We start from the raw sequence: 15,549 nt of genomic DNA, 5'->3' as shown, positions 1-15,549 counted from the left end.
GGAAATTTTGAATTATTGCGATCCCTCTGATGTGAAAATTCATATGCCCTGTCATCAAGCATTTCAGAATTGTCAGATTGCGCGTACAACAACAAATACAAAACCAAGTGAGTTGAAATTAACAGAGCTGGTGCACAATCTTTTTTTTATTCTCGGTAGGGAAGTTTTTTTTGTTTTATTCGCTTCACAATAAAAAAAGTGGTCGGAATTGCAGGCAAAAAAAAATAGCGCATACGTGTTTTGCACAACTGAATGCGCGAGTTCATCTCGTCAGTCAAACAGCGCGTACGTATATTTTCATGGTGTACTTATACAGTTTTTGCATGCGAAAGCTAACTACAACAGCTTTACCATTTCTACAAACTGTCTTATTCTCAAGTACAAAGGTTATTGTACTGTATGAGAGGGTGTAGCGAATATAACCAACCTATACTGCAACCGCAAAGCATGGTTTCACTGTTGTTTGTACGAAAAACTCCTCAGAGCGAGGGCCCCTTCGCGACACCAAAACACCGCCGCGCGCGCCGATCGAGGCGGCCCTGCGTCGGTGGGCCGGCTCGCGATAACATCTCTCCGACGTGGTCACGTGATGTGTGTACGCGCCGCATGCAAGGTCGCGCATGCGCGGCACTCGCCAGCCAACATGGACGCTTGTCACGGCGAAACGTGGCGGTCGAGGACTCGTTAGAAATGACCATGTTCAACGGCGATTTGCGACAACAAGACGTGTATCCGTGTGTCCTATTCTGATTGGCTAACCTGTGGTAGCGTGAAGTCGGACAATATGCCACCAGAAGTTTGCGCAAGATGTCGTTAACTTCACTGCTTCGAGTCACCATTGTGTCGGAGCTTTCCCGCCAAGCTGACCAGCGAACAAGTTTTGTGGATTTCGCTATCAGGTAAGTCCTATCTTACGGCTCGCGTGAATTTTCCCCGTCTTCGGCCTGTTCGACTGCCGACAAAATGCTCATGCCTTGAATGTTTTAGCTGCTTCGAAGTCACACAGAGGCTTACTCAAAAGCGGCTTTTTTTTTTTTTTGCGCGCACGGCCTCGGCGTGCGCGTATTGGCGAATTCTGTGCAACGGTGTCGCGTGCCCCTGACCGTGAAGTTGGTTACCAGGGGTTTAGCGGCGTGGGCTTGATAGCTACTGTCACGTGTCTTGTTACAGTACGCATTGCGTTATAGTTGACGAAAATTCCTGTACGTCCCGGGTGAGTGGCCGACAAAACTGCGCATCTCATTCTTTTCGTTGCAGTTGCGTTAAGTGCCAACCACTGGCGCGCGTATGCACGCACCTACGCGTGAAAAGCGTCTAGTCGCGCCTGTGGAGGAAAAGGGCGCGCAACCACTGGCACGCGTCAACCGCGTTGACGCCCACGCGTCCAAGGCCGATGCACAATGTTGCTTGACCTTTTGGCTTAGAACTGCCCAAGTTCAGCACAGAACGGCACGTTCCTAACTGGAGCGGGTTTATATGTTTTAGAGGATATGAGCACACGTTAAAAATTGATAGTGCTTCACCCACCACAGTTTAGACTACTTTAGAAGTAATTCACATTCCAGTGCCCAAAGTAACTACAGCGGTATGCACCAGAAATCAACATCGGTGCGTGCGCCGCTCCCGCGAATGAACATTCGCGTCTAGCATACTGTATGTCTATCATAGGCGTGTGCAGAGTTCTCCTTAAGGAGGGGGGGGGCGAAAGTTTGTCGCACTTCCCCCCCCCCTCCATGTAGGGCCGACTTAGCGCCCCCTCCCTATTATGTTAACATATGGAGTTGACATTGAGCTCCCCCCCCCCTCCTCTCTTCGGTGAATGAGGCGGCGGCTGCCCTCCTGATCAGGTTTACAAACCACCGGGTTTCTATACCTGCATTACCAAATTTATTAACAATATCTTGAATATGCTGGTACCTTCAGTACATTTACACATCATATTTTATAGCACTCAACTTAGTAATCACGCCTGAAACTTCATGATCTGACAGATTTAAGTCAGTCATAAGACTACAATTGAGGCCAGAGTAACAGGCTTTCGGTTGATGTGTGTGTTCGAAATATCCTGTAATGCAACAAAGCACACCTGGTTCTCATTGACACAACAGATATTGGTGACAAGATTGATTGCTTGATTGCTTTATTTGCTTCGTCACAGTACAGTGTAACAGGAGGCGGAGGGAAAAGCCGTAATGACGGCTTGAGGGATCTTCCGCCCCCTTTGATAGGAAGATAGGAACCAAATACTTCGTAGAATGCCTTCGAGCATTTTCCATAGTCGAAATGTGCTCTAATGCAACTAACTGTGCCTGACACTTCATAATGTGACAGATATTGGTCATAATATTGCAACTGAACCTTGCATGGGAGACTTCTGGATTTTGTCTTTAGTCAGAGTATTCTCTAAAACGACAAACGACACCCAACTGTTCATGAAGTCACAGATATCGGTCATAATATTAGAACTGAAACCTCAATGCAAGACTTCTGTACGTTGTCTTTAGTCAAAGTATTCTCTAAAACGACATACGACACCCAACTGTTCTTGAAGTCAGAGATATTGGTCATATTATTAGAACTTCAACCTTAATGCAAGACTTCTGGACGTTGTCCTTAGTCAAAGTATTCTCTAAAACGACAGACGACACCCAACTGTTCATGAAGTCACAGATATCCGTCATAATATTACACCTGAAACCTTAATGCAAGACTTGTGGACGTTGTATTTAGTCAAAGTATTCTCTAAAACGACAGACGACACCTTACTGTCCATGAAGTCGCAGATATCTGTCATAATATTAGAACTGAAACCTTAATGCAAGACTTGTGAACGTTGTCTTTAGTCAAAGTATTCTCTAAAACGACAGACGATACCCAACTGTCCATGAAGTCGCAGATATCGGTCATAATATTAGAAATGAAACCTTAATGCAAGACTTCTGGACGTTTTCTTTATTCAAAGTATTCTATAAAATGACAAACGACACCCAACTGTTCATGAAGTCGCAGATATCGGTCATAAGTAAATATTAGAACTGAAACCTTAATTCAAGACTTCTGGACGTTGTCTTTAGTCAAAGTATTCACTAAAACGACAGACGACACCCAACTGTTCATTAAGTCAGAGATATCAGTCATAATATTAGAACTGAAACCTTTATGACATTGACTGAAACTTCTGGACATTGTCTTTAGTCAAAGTATTCTCTAAAACGACAAACGACACACAACTGTTTATGAAGTCACAGATATCGGTCATAATATTAGAACTGAAACCTCAATGCAAGACTTCTGTACGTTGTCTTTAGTCAAAGTATTCTCTAAAACGACATACGACACCCAACTGTTCTTGAAGTCAGAGATATTGGTCATATTATTAGAACTTCAACCTTAATGCAAGACTTCTGGACGTTGTCCTTAGTCAAAGTATTCTCTAAAACGACAGACGACACCCAACTGTTCATGAAGTCACAGATATCCGTCATAATATTACACCTGAAACCTTAATGCAAGACTTGTGGACGTTGTATTTAGTCAAAGTATTCTCTAAAACGACAGACGACACCTTACTGTCCATGAAGTCGCAGATATCTGTCATAATATTAGAACTGAAACCTTAATGCAAGACTTGTGAACGTTGTCTTTAGTCAAAGTATTCTCTAAAACGACAGACGATACCCAACTGTCCATGAAGTCGCAGATATCGGTCATAATATTAGAAATGAAACCTTAATGCAAGACTTCTGGACGTTTTCTTTATTCAAAGTATTCTATAAAATGACAAACGACACCCAACTGTTCATGAAGTCGCAGATATCGGTCATAAGTAAATATTAGAACTGAAACCTTAATTCAAGACTTCTGGACGTTGTCTTTAGTCAAAGTATTCACTAAAACGACAGACGACACCCAACTGTTCATTAAGTCAGAGATATCAGTCATAATATTAGAACTGAAACCTTTATGACATTGACTGAAACTTCTGGACATTGTCTTTAGTCAAAGTATTCTCTAAAACGACAAACGACACACAACTGTTTATGAAGTCACAGATATCGGTCATAATATTGGAAGTGAACCCTGTATGGAAGACTTCTAGACGTTGTCTTTAGTCAAAGTATTCTCTAAAATGACAAATGACACCCAACTGTTCAAGAAGTCACAAATATCGGCCATAATATTGGAACTGAACCCTGAATAGTAGGCTTTTGAACGTTGTCTGGAGCCGAAATGTTCTCCAATGCAACAACCCACACCCTACTCTTCATGATGTGACGGATTTAGGTCATGAGGCGGTAATTGTGCCCTGTGCAGAGGGCTTTTGAAGGATAAGCGTATTGAAAATATCCTGTAATGCAAGAGACCGCATCTGGCTCTTAATGATACAACAGATACTGGTCATAAGAATGGAACCAAGCACTATGTAGAACGCCTCTGAGCATTTTTTGTAGTCAAAATATGCTCTAATGCAACTAACTGTACTTGAAACTTTCATGATAAGACAGATATTGGTCATAGGACTGCAACTTAACCCTGTATGGAAACCTTGTGGACGTTGTCTGTAGTTAAAGTATTTTCTAAAACGACAAACCGTGCCTAACTCTTCATGAAGTCACAGTTATCGGTCATAATACTGGAACTGAACGCTTCATGGAAGGCAGCGAAAATGTTCTCCGATGCGATAAAACACACCCTACACATCATGATGCAACAGATATTAGTGATCAGATTGGAACCGAGCACATCGTGGAACACTTTTGGGTAGTATATTTATTTATTTTCAAATACGGCAACCCTATATGAGGATACTACAAAAGTGGCGTACATATACACAAAATGAAAGGATTTAAACCGTAATATCACAATAAGTGTGCCAAGGTAAACAAATATCACTACCCTTGAGTGCACTCCGGTAAGAAATCAGAGAAATAGAACATTTTTATAATGTAAGTGCCTCCAGAAAGTCAGACACACTGGTATTAGGAATCAAACCAAGTAAATCAATCCAGTGTTTGATAACTTTATTTGAACGTGTTAGAGAGCACTACAAATGACTTCTAAGCTAGATGTTGCTTGCGGATCAGTGCTGTGTTGAAGGCTTCAGCACTTTGCTGGTAGATTAAGTATCCTTTAACATCTACAAAATGCATCTGACACTTCTTGATGAGACAGACATTGGTTTTGAGATTACAGCCAAGCACTGTGGCTTTCTCATGTCAATTTTCAAAATGCCCTATATTGCAATAATGCATGCCCAAAATTTTTGATTGGACCGATACCCATCATAGGATTGCACCAGAGCACCGTACAGAAGTTTTGGCAAGTTTTCCAGCAGAGCTGAACTGAATATGCTTAAGTGCATGTATAAATATAATCCAACTTAATGCATATACTAAAAAACCCAACAGAAATGAAGCACACCTTGGAAACACGTACAAATATTCATTGTTCGAAACCATTGAATAATATCTTCAGCTCATTACAGTCTGGAGGAACAGATAAATACATGCACAGTTCTGAAAGGTCTCATAAGTCACATGAGGTACTTTTCGCATTTCTTCTATGCAAATTGCAGTACCATACTAGTGCACCTTCATTCATTCTGTGCATACATGTGGTGATCTTCTCTTCCGACTATCGTGTCATCGTGCAGCTGATTTCAAATCAGGTGCTTCTCACAAGGATTTCAGCTATCTATCCAGCTGTAAACAAAACGCGCGTTATATTATAGTAAACTGTAAAACGACGGAGAAGCGCTATTGTATGCCTATAGCTATGAGTATCAGAATGAACTATAAATTAAGAATGTGTGTGTTAGAATGCCTCCAAACAACGTATGTGCTACTGAGCATGGTAGATAAGCAGAAGAAGCGAGAAGTGAAATAGCAGGCAATACCAGCAGCACTTAATCATGCACCTTTCTTTTTCGATCACCACCGCAACGCACGCTCGAGTTTCTGTCTTGTACGTGAATGGAAATGAGACCACTGACAGCTGAATGTTTCAGCGTTGGTGGTACCCGACACGAAGTCACCTCACACTGCTACCAACCAGCGCACGCTTGTTATTAGCTTGGCAGCACACGAAAATGATTTGCACCGAAGCCAACGAATGTTTCAGCGTCGTACAATCCGCGAATACACTTCTATAAGTACGCACGTTTTCACATCACTGAAATGTGTTGGCTAGTGCGAGGTTCGCTTTCAGCGATGATGAATACCGATGTTGAAAACAAACACAGCGCAGATAAAAACTCCTCCGTATGAACTACGCGATATTTCGGGCGTCGTATATGGTGTCTATGTTGCGACGGAAACTACCGTAGAGTTCTTTTCAGCCGATGTGCCTCGCATGTGCTGGTTCATACGAACTACACGGTAGAGGCCTGCGCTGGATGCATATGACACCGATCTGAATTGTCTCCGTGGTAGGCGAGGGCTCACGCTCAAACCTTCGAACCTCCGAAGTCTGTTTACACTCGTTTTTAGCACAGGAAGTCACAGATCAAAGCACAAGAACACCGACATGATCCTTTCGCTCGGCCGACGATCGCACACGGGACCAGCGCTAGCATAGCCGGCCGGCATTCGCTGGATTTGTCGGCGTCGCTCAAACTCGGCACGAAACCGCGTCACGCTGGTAGCCCTCGCAGTCGTTTCGTTGTCATTCTAGATTACGAAGCGGTCATTCAGGAACGTTTGGAGTAGTTTTCATGCTTGCTTTCAGCACTCGGCTGTGCCTTTGAAGCGGCGGCCATTAGGCACAGCATTCGGAGTCATCGCGGCCTCTGGTTGGTTGGCGCCGCTGTACGCGTGGTGACGTAGCGTACGCGAGGCGAAATATCAAGCCCGGCTTGATTCCTCGCGCCTGCTCGCGTATGCCCCTCCGACGTCGACGCCGAGAGGCGCATTTGACGCTTTTGACGCGTAGACGCGAGCGTACGCGTGCCAGTGGTTGGCACTTTACAAGGTGACCCGACCGAAGTTCAGTTGGCGTGTTCCGTGTAGATAAACAAGCCACTTTGATTAGCAGAGGTGTGACAGCTGGGCTGTCTCTGATTGCAATAATGCACTTATGGATATTAGTGCGGCATATTCTACCGGAAGCGTTTATTTTACCGTTTGCAGGTCTTTTGCCGGCAGTATACTTTACGTCCAGCTTGTTGTCCTTTTGGCTCTCGCTATTTTCGCAGTGTCCATTAGTGATTTTCTCATCTCAGTTGGACGCCATTGACCTATGCTGTGGCACATCGCGGCTCTCGCTATTTGGCTATCAGAAAAAAAATGTATTACAAAAAAACAGGAGCATCATACGGAAGAGATCGCCTGATTCGAGCAACCCCGAGGGATGCACACCGCGTTAGCACGGGTGCTTCCCAAGCTCATAGGGTGAAAAGGGACGAAGAAACTGCCTTCGCTGTAACTGTTTGGCAAGAGTACCGGCACATCAACTCCGAGCGGTGTAGTCCCCGTTTCCGGGGCTATATTTACTTCCGTCAATGTCTGCACCTTGCGCCCGCAAGTTTTTTGAAGAAAAACAGCTCACTCGGTGTCTGAAAGAAGGAGTTCAAAGTTCATTTAGCGGCTGCATGCCGTCTTTATCAGCAGCTCAATGGAAGACTGTGAAGGTCTCTGAGATATGCCGTTGTCATTGCTTTCAATGTTTGCAGTGATATCACTAGCACTACTTGGTATAATGTAGTATGACTGTTGCTGGTAAACATATTGCAATACTATATTTTAAAAAAAAATATTTTGCCTTTATATCGATACCCAGCATCAGAGAAAACGTGACACGCGGAAAAATTAACAATAGAAATCGAACATGAAACTGAAATATACTTGTATTTTTTATTCAAAGGCTTAGGTACTCAGCATTAGTTGCATGCCACTATTAAATGACTTCATTTGGTGCTGTCACTTGGAGTTGAAGCCAGCGGTGCTTGTTGGAATGGGTATACTCAAATTTGGCCAGACCACTTTGCTCTCTGTGCAACTTCAGGAAATTTCGAAAGTACCAGCTGGACAGCGAAGCGAGTGAAATTTGAAATTGACAACCTTATCATAGCAGAGTCTTGGACTGTATTTACTGTATGCGATTTGTTTCTGCCAAATATAAACCTAGTTTTTACCATTTTCAAGGTCAATTGCTAATTCTTATGTGTACATTTGCAAGCAAACTTTCACCTCTGATGCTAAACAACAGGCTTAAGTGATGTGCCTGATTCTTGTCTATGAATTTTGTAGAATACCTAAAATGAACTCTTCTACTTGGCGCAATTATTGGCTACTCGATGCACGTTCTATGCATCTAGATATAAAAATAGATAATGCAGCTGGTAGCATTAAATACTGTGTTCAGAACCTTGTATACACTGCGAAATCTTGCCGGTGCCAAAATTTGTTGTGGGTGTATGGTGAATTGACTGGTAACTAGCAATACTGCATTGTTACAGCTAATTGCACAATGAATCAATTTATAGCTGCTCACGTAATTCCAGCAGACGTCGATCACGTTCACTGCGGTACGACATAGCCACAAAGTTCATGCATCTTCATCCTGCATACCCGGAACCCTGATGTAAAGCAACATGATCCTGTGATGGGGGCAGGTAAGTGAGAACTGTGTTTTCTCTGTCTGTCAATAACATTACACAGGTTTTCTAAGTGCACTAGAGTAGATTCAGCAGGCACTTGCAGCTACAGAGTCAGTAGTAACAGTACATTTCAATAGCAGAATTACCTGTGTATTGCATTTTCAAGAAACTCTATTATTTTGTGACACCTTAATGTCACAGCTTGTTCACTCATTTCTTGGTGGTGGGACATTACAAGAATCATAATTTGTTATATCATGCAAACTTATTTTATTATTTTTATATAGTATATAAATTCACGCTTTTCAACTGATTCCTTCCCAACTAAAGCTTAACTTCTGCTGGATTGCCTCAAGGGTGAAAACAAGAAACCAGGCCAGGGAAAGCAATAAGGTGCTCCATTACAACAGGAGTGAGTATTGCTGTGGTTCAGTCTTGAGCTGAAATTTTTTTGGCACCAATGTGGATTTCATGTGAGTGTTTACAGAGCATAATTGTGTTGTGCTGCTTTTATTATCGCAGGAAGCACCTCTCAAAATCAGTGCTACAAGGATGTGAGTGACAAGCTCTTTTCAACGAACGGATCAGATGCCTGAGAGCCACGGGCCGGCTGCTGCTAGGCTACACAGAGATCAGCCACCACAATAAAGTTCTTGCAAAGGTGTGAGACAATCCTATGTTGCATAGAGTGAGCATGTTAATTGTGAGTTTTATAGCTTATAGGGATATGTCTGCAAAAATATTTCCCTGCACAGAGTGTTTTACCTTCTCTCGAAGTGCCATTAGGCAGCTTTGGCTCTGTCTTTCTTATTTATCACCTTCCACACTATCTTGCTAATTCATACGGAGTGCTGCAGCAATCGCATTGTGCGAGTATCACAGAAACTTCATTTCGAAAAAAAATTATGGTAACCCCTTCATTGCCTGACCAGTGTATACTCTTCACTAGCGAAGTGATGTGATTTTGCACTGACTGTCGGTTGCCTCTCTCTGCAATAATAAATAGTGTTTTGGCCCTGAAATTACGCCGTATAGATTCTGTCGTTGTGAGGCGTGCTGCATATTTGTTTTTCTCACCTATGTCTTGCACAGTACTTCCTCACCATGCCGATCTAGCACAGCGGCACATCAACGAGGCCTTGCTTAGTTGATGGCTGCATGTTGATTGCACAATCACTGACGTCATGCTTTGTTGCCATGTTACTGTAGTCATAATGGTAACGTATGCGTCCCCCTATTCACGATGAGAACGATGGAGAAGTCGAGTGAGAAACTGAAAACAGCTACAATGTGTGTTTTATTGTCTGTGACTTGAACATTTCATCATGTGAACACAAAATTTGTGGCGACCTGCTCACATTTTACAATTTTGCAGTTATCAGAAATTTCAGCTGCTGGGGTTGTTTAATAGCCTTTTACATTTCACTTATGGATGGTCAATTTCTGCACTGCATGGCTTTGTTGATTTATATTTTGCAATGCTCATCTGTGAAATAGTCTGCAGCTTCTGTCAATATTTATGTGTTCAATATACGAAACATTCTGTATGTTCAATATGTACCATCAACAGCAAAAGCTTGCAGGACAGGAAACGTTCGATGAAGCTAAATTCTCACTTTGTCTGAGAATGTAACTTTATAAGAAACATTCCATACTGCATTTCGTATTCCGACCTATGCAGTCACCAGTCTAATTACAAGCGTTAAGTACCGACGTAGCGGAATTGGCATTTGTTGTGGATTCAACATCTACCCAGCTTTTCCTGTTGATAGAACTTCCATGGATTTTTCATGGCACTAGAGCCACCTCCTTTCTCCGCTTTTGCAGCTACATAGCTGGCAGTTTATTGCTTTGCTGCTTTTTTTACCTAATATCTATTCAACCAGCCCATCTAAAATGGTGTTTTTGGCGTACATGCATCATTAAGTGTTTAATATTTTATTAGTCGAGGAGCTTTTTTCGGTCTTTTGGCTTTTACTTTTTTGCAACTTAACTGCTGTTTTCAGAGTAATCTGTACCTATCAATATTGACTCTACTAAGCTTTGGTTCAGAAAAAAAAGCTGAAAAGTTGCCGAAGTGCATGGCCTGCGCCACAGCATTCTCCAGAAATAGACTCCAGGCTAGATATGTGGCTCTTTGCTAGTTGCGTGTCTTGCTTTTATTTAGAGTTCTTTTCATAGTCATAAAATTTATCTTACGTTGTCTACAGCTATGCTACCATGTGAACAACCCCTGCACTGAGTGGATTTGATCTTTAAGGCAGCAGTTGCGTTTTTGAAGGAGGCGAAAATGCTAGAGGCCTAAGTGCTTTTGAATTGACATTCACATTCAGAACCGTATTAATATCGTTACATCAAGTGAACAAAGTGGTAATTCTAGATTGCATACATATTTCAAATAGGAGAGGTGAGCTGCTTAGTAGGTTGGTATTCATGGTAAAAAGGCAGGGCATGCAAACATGGACTCGAGAGAGTAGCCAGTCAAGACACCGCAAACACCAACTGGAAAAGTTGACATTAACCTAGAAACGAAACAAGGCAAGTGGAGATATCGTTTAAGACGGCGTGCCTGTTGGTCTATGTGAGAGATCACTGCTCAGCATTTGATTTCTTCGTTGAGCTATTCGATGGTTGGCTCACACATGCACTACCGCATGTTGCCATGCCTTGCCTCGACCATTAGATGCATTTCTTCATTTCTGTGCTTGTACGAAACTGCATGATTGGAATTTCGGCATGCATTTACGTCGGGATATACAGATAGGTATAATTATGGGCCTCTGTTTACCAGTCTTATATGTTCCGTTAGTCAGCCTTCTCATTGTTAGTTAGCATTTGAAGTGTCCTGACTCACCTACGGCCATGTTTGTATGCCTAGTCTTTTCGACATGTACTCATATAATGCGTAAGGAAAATAGGTTGTTGAGTGAGTATTAAGAAGGTAAATTTATGTCTAGTGTAAAATGTTTCTATTTTCTTCTGTTAGACTTCTTGCTTAACAATGACTGGGCAGTATTTTGGAGCCTGCTAATGCGGTATGAGATATACATACATAAAGCAGCAGCTGGTAGCATGCTTTCGAGACTGCTACCTCATGAGGCCGAGAAAGTGAAGTTTTGTTACTTGGGACATGCTAGAAAAAGTTCATTGTTTCTAATGTTTTTTTTTTGCTTTCTCGGCAGATATTTTAAAAAACTGGTCCAAAGTCGGACAGAAGACAGTACAGATGGACACACAGAAGCCATCGGGCTGCCTCAAAAACTGTGCCTGAGCATTAACCTGTATGTATTTGCAAGTTCATGGTCTTGTCATGTTAGTCTGTGAAGTGGTTTTTTGACCATTTCAATATTTTCCAAAACTCGTGCTTTCATGCCTCAATGTGTGAAGAAGTTGTTCTTGCACTATTTTTGAGGTAAAACTCTTTACAGCAGAGGCCTTTCAAACCATGTGCTCAGAAATTGAGTTATGGGAGAAAAATAACTGACAGGTCTTTGTTGCTTGATGCTTTCACCACAGTCTTTGTTTCTTTGTCAGCAAAATTTCATGGCTACAGTATCGAAATATATTTTGTTTCAATTTATGCTAATGTTGGTCATGAGAAAACATGGCAAAATGGTACTCGGCTGCTGTCCCGCAGGTCGCGGGATTGAGTCCCGGCTGCGGCGGCTGCATTTCCGATGGAGGCGGAAATGTTGTAGGCCCATGTGCTCAGATTTTCATGCACGTTAAAGAACCCCAGGTGGTAGAAATTTCCGGAGCCCTCCACTACAGCGCCTCTCTGAAGGATATGGTACTTTTGCGACGTTAAACCACACATCAAATCAAACATGGCAAAGTTCAGTGTTTTACGTATATTTTTTTACAAGAGTGATTCTTTCTTGTAGAATAACATTACATTGTTTTAAGGGCATTTACTAAGAGTTAAAAATACTTCTGGCTCTACAAATTGAAGACACCTTCACACACTTTTACCATGGGTTCTTTGGCTGATAAGACAGTCATTAAAGCAAAAACGTAAAGGGTGACCATTAAATTGAGAAAAAAGGGTTACTGTCCATATCTTAAAATTCTATGAAACACTACATGACAGTTTTCTTATTATGGCAGAAGTTAAGATGATGATAGGGGGGGGGGGGCTTGAATGAGGGTCAAATCATTACAGAAAGTTTGTGTTTGGAGACAATCAAAAATTTTAAAGATTAGGATGTTTTGAAAGTTTGAACGAAAATCGTTTTTCTAAGTCGTGGCAGAAACCTTGATGTGGTTTGCTGCCTGGTAAATTGATGTCCTCATGTCGAATCACTCATTTTTAGCATCATGGACTAAGTGTTATAAAACTGTTGAGCAGCCAGACCCCTGTTTAATGCCTTGTCCTCTGCAGCTTAAGTTTCGCGCCCAGTATCATCACAATAGAAGTATTCGTTAAAGTTGAGGATTTGTAATTAATGTGTTCCGATGTATACCCTATTAAAAATCATTGAAGGAATGTTAGAGCTTCTTATTCGGCAACAGAACTTTTATTTACCGAGGCAGCAAACTGCATCCAGGTTGCTACCACAACTTAGGCAAATTATCTTATTCAAACATTGGCTCGAACAACACACTTAATTTAGCGATATGACACTCATTCAAGCCCCCATATTCTTGTTAGCTCCTGCTGTAATAAGATGTACAATTGCCATGTAGTGTTGATTGGATTTTAAAAAAAGTAGATATGCAAGCCTTGCTTCTTCATTTATTGCTCATTATTTGTGTTGATGCATTACTCATTGTCTTCATCAGGCTAATACCTCCACCATGATGTTATGAATAAGGTGACGTGTACCCATCCAGCACTCTGTCACACGCAGTGACAGAGTACTGGATGGGTTGAGGCTACGGAAACGACAACGAAGTCCTGATCCTCTTATCTCGCAGCTCCTGTTTCTCGCTCCAAAGGTGCCGTTACAATATGTTCCCTGCCACACGTAGACCTTTGCAGTGCTCTACAATATGATTTGTCTTGTGTAATATTTCATAATATAATGCAAATTTTTTTTGTTCACCCCACATCACTCTCCATGGTGATAGTAGTTACAGAAATTGTAATTGCCACACCATGGCACTAATAAATGAAATTTGTTGTGCTAGTCTATCGATTCTTTTGCAGTTAGAATATAGTGTGTTTAACGTTGAGTTCTTATCTACTAAAGCAATAGGTCTTCGTAGCATCCTGCTGCTTGTTCTGCATGTGATCAGTTCTTGTCCAGAAATACCGTCTGCTTTTGTGATTCATGAAATAGTGGTGTGAACAGAGGTGATGTACATAGTATACACCATAGTGGTTTAAAATCTGAACGTTGCTGCTTCTGCAATAGTTTTCTTTGTACTTTATTTTCAGACATACAGAAAGGAGCCAAGTGGAGCTGTTCATGGGCCATGCACACAGTTTAGTAAGTGGGCTTTCAGTACTTTTGACAATTGTGTTTCTGAATAGATCTGCCAAAGTTTTGTTCAAAGAAGCATGTAGTAGTGCATTTCATTGTTCATTTTGCATGCTGCAGCAGGTACGACTCACACATCTGCAAGATAACGCAGCACAGTGCATACACACAAACTACCCCCACATACACTTTGGATTTCGGCTTAACTGTAAATTGTTTACTCTGACCTTACACAACAATTAATAACAAAATGACAGGAAAGCTGTCCCATCCATGCAGGTAGCGTTCTCAGTATATATTGGCAATAAGTGTGCAAAGTTCAACCAGTCCACTGGTCACATGTTCTCTTGTAAACATTTATAGATAGAAGGCCGGGATTGTTGGAAGCTGATACATGGTAACGAATGGACAACGACTCCAAAAGCTTTCTGTTTTACCACTTTTGTACACGAGGTGGCATAGTAAAATTGTTCAGGCAGCAGCTATGTATTAACTCTCGGCAGCGTTCAAGAAGCTCTGTGTCAGAACACGTTGCATAGAAAACTTAAGCAACATCCTCTTTACGTTCTTTAGGTTTCAGTTTTGCCTATGGAAGTTGCATCACAATCTTTGCATTATACTTTACTGATGACCTTGCTCAAATCTTCAGTGCTTTTCGGTATACCTTCGGATATACGTTCATGGACCGCACACCTGCGCTTGATCGGAGGAAGGTCTTCTATAATGTACACTGGGGTATTGCAACTCCACTCTTATTCCCAAATGGACAGAGAGAGTTCAGGGTTTAAAATACTGCAAAGGGGGGGATGCTGCTATTGCCACCAGTGCAGCTTGTTCCAAGACTGAGTTGAACTGCTGGACAACAAGGCGTAGCTTCTATATAAACATGTAGACCATTAACTTCCAAGAACATGTTCACGAGGATGTATATTGCTAAAGAACTGGTCAACCTTCACTGACTTGTTGCCAACATGCCAACATATGCTGTCTGCCACCTGCATAGGTGGGAACACTCTATGCACGTTTATTGATTGGAAGTCCAAGTAAACTTTTTACACTCATTAATTTACACGTCGTTTGAAACATCTTTGCATGTACCGATTGGCTCAACAAAAAGAAATCTGCGAAATAGGAAAAGGAAGGATGCCTTGTGAACTTACCACAGGTAAATTTTTGGCCTTGCTGTGTAACATTTTCATAAAGATCAGCGTGGCACTCCATATCACAAGGATGGGACAGGCTTGTGTAGGTACGGCCTGTCCCATCTTCGTCATTTCAGTGCCGCGATTAGCTCTATAAACATGTCACGTGCTCTTTGTGCCTTTGTTTGCTGCACACTCCATTCTTGTGTTCTTTGTGTCGAGTTTTGTTCAACCAAACTCCTGTTCAATTCGCTGTTGTGTACATAACAAACAGGTACTTTAGGGAAATAGCCATGAACGACTGCATTCATTATATAAAATCATGCTACCTGTGCAAAACATATAGTACGTTCTAATCATTCTATGAACCCTGTATTCACTTGCAGAT

General features: G+C 41.9%; 1 long non-coding RNA gene across 2 annotated transcripts; it reads left to right on the top strand.

Moving 5' to 3' along the window:
* Nucleotides 1-648: 648 nt before the first annotated feature.
* LOC142776482 (uncharacterized) lies at nt 649-14,807 on the top strand. Of its 2 annotated transcripts, XR_012887565.1 has the most exons (6): nt 649-899; nt 8,504-8,611; nt 8,927-9,008; nt 9,119-9,257; nt 11,779-11,877; nt 13,977-14,807. It is a non-coding gene; the product is annotated as an uncharacterized LOC142776482 (long non-coding RNA). The 2 variants fall into 2 exon arrangements; XR_012887564.1 differs by lacking the exon at nt 13,977-14,807 and having other exon boundaries at nt 11,779-12,407.
* The last annotated feature ends 742 nt before the right edge of the window (nt 14,808-15,549 follow it).

The sequence above is a fragment of the Rhipicephalus microplus genome, chromosome X, assembly GCF_043290135.1.
Source record: "Rhipicephalus microplus isolate Deutch F79 chromosome X, USDA_Rmic, whole genome shotgun sequence".
NCBI classification, from domain to species: domain Eukaryota; kingdom Metazoa; phylum Arthropoda; class Arachnida; order Ixodida; family Ixodidae; genus Rhipicephalus; species Rhipicephalus microplus.
This window is presented reverse-complemented; position numbering and strand designations above follow the sequence as displayed.